The following is an 8,092-nucleotide window of genomic DNA, read 5'->3' as shown; positions in this document are numbered from 1 at the left end:
AAAGGGTCAAAGAAATCAGAGGAATTTTAAAATATTTTAAACTCAATGATAATAAAAACATATCAAAAGCTGTGGAATGCAACTAAAGCATGATTAGAGAAAAATTCACAGCTTTAAATACCTACATTAGAAAAAAAAGGGCTGGTGCGGTGGCTCAGACCTGTAATCCCAACACTTTGGGAGGCAGAGGCAGGCAGATCACTTGAGGTCAGGAGTTTGAGAGTAGCCTAGCCAACATGGTGAAACCCCACCTCTACTAAAAATACAAAAATTAGCTGGGTGTGGTGGCGAGCACCTGTAATCCCAGCTACTTGGGAGGCTGAGGCAGGAGAATCAGTTGAACCCAGGAGACGGAGGTTACAGTGAGCCAAGAACATGCCACTACACTCCAGCCTGGGTGACAGAGTAAGACTCCATCTCAATAAAAAAAAGAAAAAAAGGTATAAAATCAATTATCTACGCTTCCACCTTGAGAAATTAGAAAAAGAAGAGCAAAATAAACCCCAAGTAGAAGAAACAATAAAAATAAGTCAGTAAATAGAAAATGGACAAATAAGAAAATTAAAGTTAAAAATGGGTTGATTTGAAAAAATTATTAAATTTAAAAAGCTTCTAGTAAGACTTATCAACAAAGAAAGAAAAACATAAATGAGCAGTATTAGGAATAAAAGAAGGAACGTCACTATAGATCCTACAGACATTAAAAGATTAATAAAGGTATGTTTTTAACAACTTTACACCAAAAGATTCTACAACTTAAATGAACAAATCCCTTGAAAAATGCAACTTACCAAAAACTAACACAAGAGAGAAAGAGAGCATCCATATTATCTTATACTCATTTTAAAAAGTGAATCAATAATTTTTTAAATCCCATGAAAACAAAACAAAACCAAACCCTTTCAGGACCAGATAGCTTCACTGGTGAATTCGGTCAAACATTTAGGACATAACCAAACTTACTCTTTCATAGAGTAGAAGAGGAAAGAATAGTTCCCAACTCATTTTATGAGCCAGCATAACTTTGCCCTCAAAACCAAACAGATATTACAAGAAAAGATTATTATAGACCAATATTTTTATTAAATATGAATGAAAAACCCTTCACAAAATCCTAACAAATCTAATAGAGTAATAGGGGTGTGTGTGTGTGTGTATGTATATATATACATGGATAAAACATGACTAACTAGGTGGAACTGATGCAAGATTTGCTTACCATTTCAAAATCAGTCTATGGCCCAGGTGCGGTGGCTCACACCGGTAATCTCAGCACTTTGGGAGGCTGATATGGGTGGATTACCTGAGATCAGGAGTTCCAGATGAGCCTGGCCAACATGGTGAAACCTTGTCTCTACTAAAAATACAAAAATTAGCCAGGCATGGTGGTGCGCTCCTATAATCCCAGCTACTCAGGAGGCTGAGGCAGAAGAACTGCTTGAACCCAGGAGGCGGTGGTTGCAGTGAGACGAGAGTGTGCCACTGCACTCCAGCCTGGGGGACAGGAACAAGACTGTCTCAAAATAAAAATAAAAATAAATTAGCTGGGTGTGGTGGCATACACTTGTAGTCCCAGCTACTTGGGAGGCTGAGGTGGGAGGACTGCTTGATCCTGGTAGGTGAAGACTGCAGTGAGCTGAGATGGCACCACAGAACTCCAGCCTGGGTGAAAGAGCAAGAGTCTATCTCAAAAAAAAAAAAAAAAAAAGAAAATCAGTCTATGTAATTCATTAAATTAAGAGATTAAAGGAGAAGTATCACCATTTCAATAGATGTAGGAAAGAAATGAAAAAATGTATCACTCACTCATGATTTAAGAAAAAGAAACTCTGGCCGGGTACGGTGGCTCACATTTGTAATCCCAGCACTTTGGGAGGCCAAGGTGGGCAGAAAATGTGAGGTCAGGAGTTGGAGACCAGCCTGGCCAACATGGTGAAACCCTGTGTCCACTAAACATACAAAAATTAGCTGGGCATAGTGCTGCACACCCATAGTCCCAGCGACTTGGGTGGCTGAGGCAGGGGAATTGCTTGAACCTGACAGGCAGAGGCTGTAGTGAGCCGGGATTGTGCCAATGCACTCTAGCCTGGGTGACAGAGCAAGACTCTATTCCCCCCACCAAAAAAAAACAAAGAAAAAAAAAGAAAACAGCAACAAAAAATCCCACACAGCTAACATCATACTTAACTGTGAAATAGTGAATATTTTTCCTTTAATATTGGGTAAGAGGCAAAGATGACTGCTCACACCCCTTCCACATTTAAAAGGAAAAGGCAAAGATGTCTTTATTCACAGGTGTCATGATTATGTATGCAAAAAAATCCTAAAGAATCTTTAAAAATCTATTAGATCTAATGCAACAGATCTGAGCAAATTCAGCAATTAGTGAATCAGACAATGTAAAACAAATGTATCACATTTCTATATATTAGTAGCAAACAATTAGGAAGTGATTTTTTTTTTTTTTTTTTGGTAGAGATGGAGTCTCCCTATGTTGCCCAGGCTGGTGTCAAACTCCTGGCCTCAAGTGATCCCCTCGCCTAGGCTTCCAAAGTGCTAGGATTATAGGTGTGAGCCACCACACCTAGCCTAGAAAGTGAAATTTAAAATCCACTCTCATTTTTAATAACATACAAAGCTATGAAATATTTAGCAGCAAATTAAGTGAAATACAAACCACAGTGCTATTAAAAACTATAGCACATTGCTGAGAAAAATTAGAGAACACAGAGAAATACATCCACAAATATACAACCAAATGATTTCTGACAAGGGCACTGATATAGTTTGGATGTTTATCCCCTAAAAATTTCATGTTGATATGTGATCCCTAACATTGGAGGTTGGGCCTTCTGGGAAGTCACGGGGGTGGATTCCTCATGAATGGCTTGGTGATGAGTGAGTTCTTACTCTGTAAGTTCATGTGAGAGCTGGCTCTTTAACAGAGTGTGGCACCCTTCCCTCTCTCACCATGCGACGCCTGCTCCCCCTCCACCTTCCTCCATGAGTGGAAGAAGCCTGAGGCCCTCATCAGATGCAGATGCTGCACCATGCTTCTTGTACAGCCTGCAGAACTGTGAGCCAAATAAACTGCTTTTCTTCATAAATTATGCAGTCTCAGGTATTCCTTTATAGTAACCCAAAATGGACAAACAGAGGCGCCAAAGCAATTCACTGGTGGAAAGATTTGACTTTTAACAGACAATGCAAGGACAACCAGATATCCATATGTCAAAAGAACTGCTCCCCAATTCTTAACTAACATCATTTACAAAGAGTAATTCAAAATGTGTAACAGACTTAAATGTAAAATTTAAAACCTGTAAAACTCCTGGCTAGGTGTGGTGGCTCATGCTTGTAATCCCAGCACTTTGGGAAGCTGAGGCGGGCGAATCACAAGGTTAGGAGTTCGAGACCAGTCTGGCCAATATGGTGAAACTCTGTCTCTACTAAAAATACAAAAAATTAGCTGGGCAAAGTAGCAGGTGCCTGTAGTCCCAGCTATTCAGGAGGCTGTGGCAGGAGAATCACTTGAACCTGGGAGATGGAGGTTGCAGTGAGCTGAGATCCTGCCACTGCATTCCAGCCTGGGCAAGAGCGTGAGATTCCATCTCAAAAAACTGTAAAACTCCCAGAAGAAAAAATCTTTGCAACCTGGGGGCAGACAATGATTTCTTAGACTATTTAAAACGTGAATTATAAAAGAAAAAAAAATCAAGAAGTTGGATTTCACCAAAATTTAAAATTGTTATTTGAAAAACACAATTCAGAAAATGAAAATTTGGAGGAAACTTTTCATACATACACACACACATATGAACAGACCTGTGTTCTGAATATATGAAGAATAATTACAACTGAGTAATAAGAAAATCTCATTTTAACAGATAAATTATTTGAACAAACTAACAAAAGATATTCACATGCAGTCATGCATTAACTGTGGGAATATGTTCTGAGAAATGTGTCATTAGGTGATTTCATCATTGTGAGAACATCACAGAATGTACTTATACAAACCAAATGTTATAAGCCTACCACATACCTAGGGGCTATTGCTCCCAGGCTACAAACCTGTATAGCATGTTACATACTGAATACTGTAGGCAACTGCAACACAATGATCGTAAGTATTTGTGTATCTAAACATGTCTAAACACTGAAATGGTACAATAAAAATATGCTATTACAATCTTATGTGACTACTGTCATATCTGTGGTCCATCATTGACCAAAACACCTTTATGCAGTGTACAACTATATACTAATGGCCATTAAGCATATAAAAATACATTCAACAACATTATTCATCAGGGAAACAAAAATTAAAACCACAAAGAGGTATCAGCACACCCCCATTTGATCTTGCTTAACAACCAATCTGTCAATTCAAAGTGCTGGCAACAATGAGGAACAACTGGAACCTTCATACATTGGTTGTGGGAATATAAAATGGGTATAAGCACTTCAGAAAAAATTGAGTTTCTTGGAAACACACACAATCCAGCAATTGTATTCTTATTTACCCAAGATAAATGAAAAATATGCCCAAAGACCTGTAAATGTTCTTGCCAGCTTTATTCAAAATAGCTAAAAATTAGAATATCTATTAACAGGTGAACAAATTATAGTAATAATGTGCAATGGAATACCACTCAGCAACAAAAAAACTACAAATCAAGTAATTAATGAGTAAGGGGTGTCTTTATGGGGTGATGAAAAAGTTTTCAAACTAGAGAGAGCTGGTGATCTCACAACATTGTGAAAACAATAAATATCACTGAATTGTACACTTCAAAACAGCTGTTTGGGTTTGTTTAGTCACAGTAAAAAAGAAAAAAAAAGGCTAATGGTATGTTATGTGAATTTCCCCTCAAAAACAAAAAAACTTTTGATAAAAGCAAGAGTAGGAATGAATTCTCAACTCATGATGATACACCAATACACATCCACGATAATAGCTTAAATGACAAAGACTGACAACACCAAAACTGGTGAGAATGTGAGTAACTGGAACTCATATATTGCCAATGAAAGCATTAGACGGTATAACCATTTTGGAAAATGGTCTGGCAGTTTCTCATAAAACTAAACATGCTCCTACTTCGTGACCTAGCAATTCCACCACTAGGTATTTAAAGCTTTGTGTGGGCAGAGATTTTCATCTGTTTGTGAGCAAATAGTGCAAGACATATAGTAGATACTCAGTATTTACCAAATGAACGTCTACTTATTTTAGCATTGTAATAAAAAACTAGAAACAATCTAAGTATATTAGTAAAAAGCTATACAGATAAAAATGTAGTATATTCATAAGACAGAATACTATATAAATAATTAAGGGTGGGCGCGGTGGCTCACGCCTGTAATCCCAGCACTTTGGGAGGCTGAGGTGGGTGGATCACCTAAATCCAGGAGTTTGAGACCAGCCTGAATAATATGGTAAAACCCCCATCTCTACTAAAAATAAGAAAATTAGCTGGGTGTGGTGGCATGTGCTTGTAGTCCCAGCTACTCAGGAGACTGAGACAGGAGAATTGCTTGAACCCAGGAGGCAGAGGTTACAGTGAGCAGAGATGGCACCACTGCACTCCAGCCTGGGTGACAGAGCGAGACTCCGTCTCAAAACAACAACAATAAAAAAAAAACATTTAAAACAAATATGTTAGTGGCTAGAACTATCAATATCAATCCAAATCAATTTTTTAAATAATACGGAGTGAGGCCAGGCATGGTGGCTCACACCCGTAATCCCAGTGCTGTGGAAGGCAGAGGCGGGCGGATCACGAGGTCAGGAGATTGAGACCATTCCGGCTGGCACGGTGAAACCCGGTCTCTATTAAAAATACAAACAATTAGCCAGGCGTGGTGGCAGGAGCCTGTAGTCCCAGCTACTTGGGAGGCTGAGGCAGGAGAATGGCGTGAACCCGGGAGGCGCAGCTTGCAGTGAGCTGAGATCCGGCCACTGCACTCCAGCCTGGACGACAGAGCGAGACTCCGTCTCAAAAAACCAAAATAAAACAATACTGAGTGAAAAACACAAGTGCAGGCCATATGCAATATGATGTAACTTATTTAAAATTTAAAAACACATGCAATAACAGACACATATAAAATATAATTTAAAAAATACAAAACACAGATATCAACTCATGATGTTGAGTACCTGGTTATGGATGGGTGGGATGAGACTTCAGCTTTATTGGAAATATTTTATTTCTGCATCTAAAAAAATACTAGAAATAAATACAACAAAATGTTAACAGTTGTTAATGTCGGCTGCTGTAAATATATTGTGTTACTTTAGTCTATTTTTTATCTCAACTAAATTAACAAAGGAATTTAAAAACCCTAGTGTTATATGCAAGTGAGTCAATAATGGCAAATAATAATGAGATACATAGAAGGTGACTAACTTTTAATGGTGAATACTGGATCCAAGCACAAGTTTGAAAATTTTGATTTCCAAAAAAAAAAAACATGAAACTTAAGGGATGAATGAAAAACAGACAAAATGGAACAGGGCAATAAGAATATTATTAAATAACAAAATCTACTTCGAACAAGGAAATCTTTCCAGTTACAGATATATTTAAAACTCTTTCTACATATCCCATCTGTTGTTGTTAAAGAATATAAAAAGGATAAAATTTTAAAGGAAGCACAGTGAGTACTGAAAAAGCTAAAGTATAAAAGAAAAAATGTAAATATAGGATAACACAATGAAATCACAAAGTTTGGCAGTATAGTAGAACAAGACAGTATATTATCCATTTTATATCTAATATTTTGATATCTGGTCCTAGTTCCGTAACTGGTATAAAGTTTGTTTTATATTTTTTATGATATTTATAATAAAAAATACGGCATCCTACTTTTTCCAGTAGTCTCATATTTGCAGTTTTTCCTCTTTGAACTGGCTGATCTCTGAGCACCCTTCTAATTCTAAAATTAAACTGATAATTAGAACACTGCCTTCCACATAGCTGTTTCAATGACTAGAAAAACAATCATTTTGCACTATTAAATAGAGATTTCAAAGAATACTGGGTTTGATAGGCACAGATAAATACTAAACGATTTAAAATTTTGGTCATATAAAAATACATACATACCATTCGGAGACGTTTATTCGGCCAGAAAATGTATAATTAACTCCTACTAAAGGTTGAGGCACCTGTGGCTATTCCATAAATACTGATGTGAAGATGATTAAAGTAATATCATCTTACAGTACGTCGCCTGAGTCAGAACCAAATAAATCAATACATAAATACTTTTGGGAAAAATAAAAACCATGGAAAAATGTTATCTTCCCAACAATCTATTTTAGAGACCCATAGTTTATAACAGCCTTTATGCTGTGTGCATCAAGATCATCTATTACACGAAAACTGATTCCACCCCCTCTACTGGCAACGCCCCAGCACCGCGGGTAAGTTGCCAGGATGGACTCCCGGCTTTCCCCTCTCCGTCTTCCTTAGAGCATCAGGTATCGGACCACTGACATCACCTGGGCACCTGACCAGCTGACCCGCGTTTCCAGGAGCCAGATATGTGCCGTGGGGCCGGGTTCACGGCCTGGGGAGCAGGATCTGTGCGCGGAGCCCCTCGTGGGCCCGTGCACTCTGCAGTTCAACCCAAACCGCACATTTACTATGTGTTGTTTTTCTCCATCGGTTGCCAATTAGTTTCTAAAGAAGATATTCCCATTACAAAATAATAGCGAAATAAAAATTAGCACCACGTTAAAAAGAGGTCAGCAGGGAGGCACCTGAGGGCTGTTTGGGTGATTGGCCGCCGCCTCTACTAGGAGCGACCTCCACGGCCGAGAGAAATCACCCAAATGAGCCCCGGGCTGCCGCGCTCCTTCACTACAGCGAGCGTGGCCGGGAAGCGCCCTTCAGCCGCAGGGACCCAGTCACGCCAGAAACCGCTCCTTGCGGGTTTTGCCTGGTGGGAGGCCGGAAGAACCCCGAGCAGGGCCTCGCCTGGTAGAAGGCCGCAAGCAGCGGCCGGGGTCCCCGAGAGAACCAAGGAGGCCAGCAAGGACCCGAGAAGCCGCGCGCGCGCGCGAGTGGCCGGAGCCTCC

The 8,092-nt window shown here is 39.3% G+C and overlaps 1 protein-coding gene across 1 annotated transcript in view; it reads right to left on the bottom strand.

Moving 5' to 3' along the window:
- The window catches only part of ICA1L (islet cell autoantigen 1,69kDa-like), a 96,297-nt gene extending 88,244 nt beyond the window's left edge, over positions 1-8,053 (bottom strand). The window contains exons 1-3 of the mRNA XM_011949922.1: positions 7,514-8,053; positions 7,116-7,242; positions 6,167-6,236 (exon numbers count right to left, since the gene is read on the bottom strand). The gene's annotated coding sequence lies outside the window, so the exon portion shown is untranslated. The remainder of the gene's footprint in view (positions 1-6,166; positions 6,237-7,115; positions 7,243-7,513) is intronic.
- Between the last annotated feature and the right edge of the window lie 39 nt (positions 8,054-8,092).

This window comes from Colobus angolensis, unplaced genomic scaffold, assembly GCF_000951035.1.
Source record: "Colobus angolensis palliatus isolate OR3802 unplaced genomic scaffold, Cang.pa_1.0 Scaffold30, whole genome shotgun sequence".
Taxonomy (NCBI): domain Eukaryota; kingdom Metazoa; phylum Chordata; class Mammalia; order Primates; family Cercopithecidae; genus Colobus; species Colobus angolensis.
This window is presented reverse-complemented; position numbering and strand designations above follow the sequence as displayed.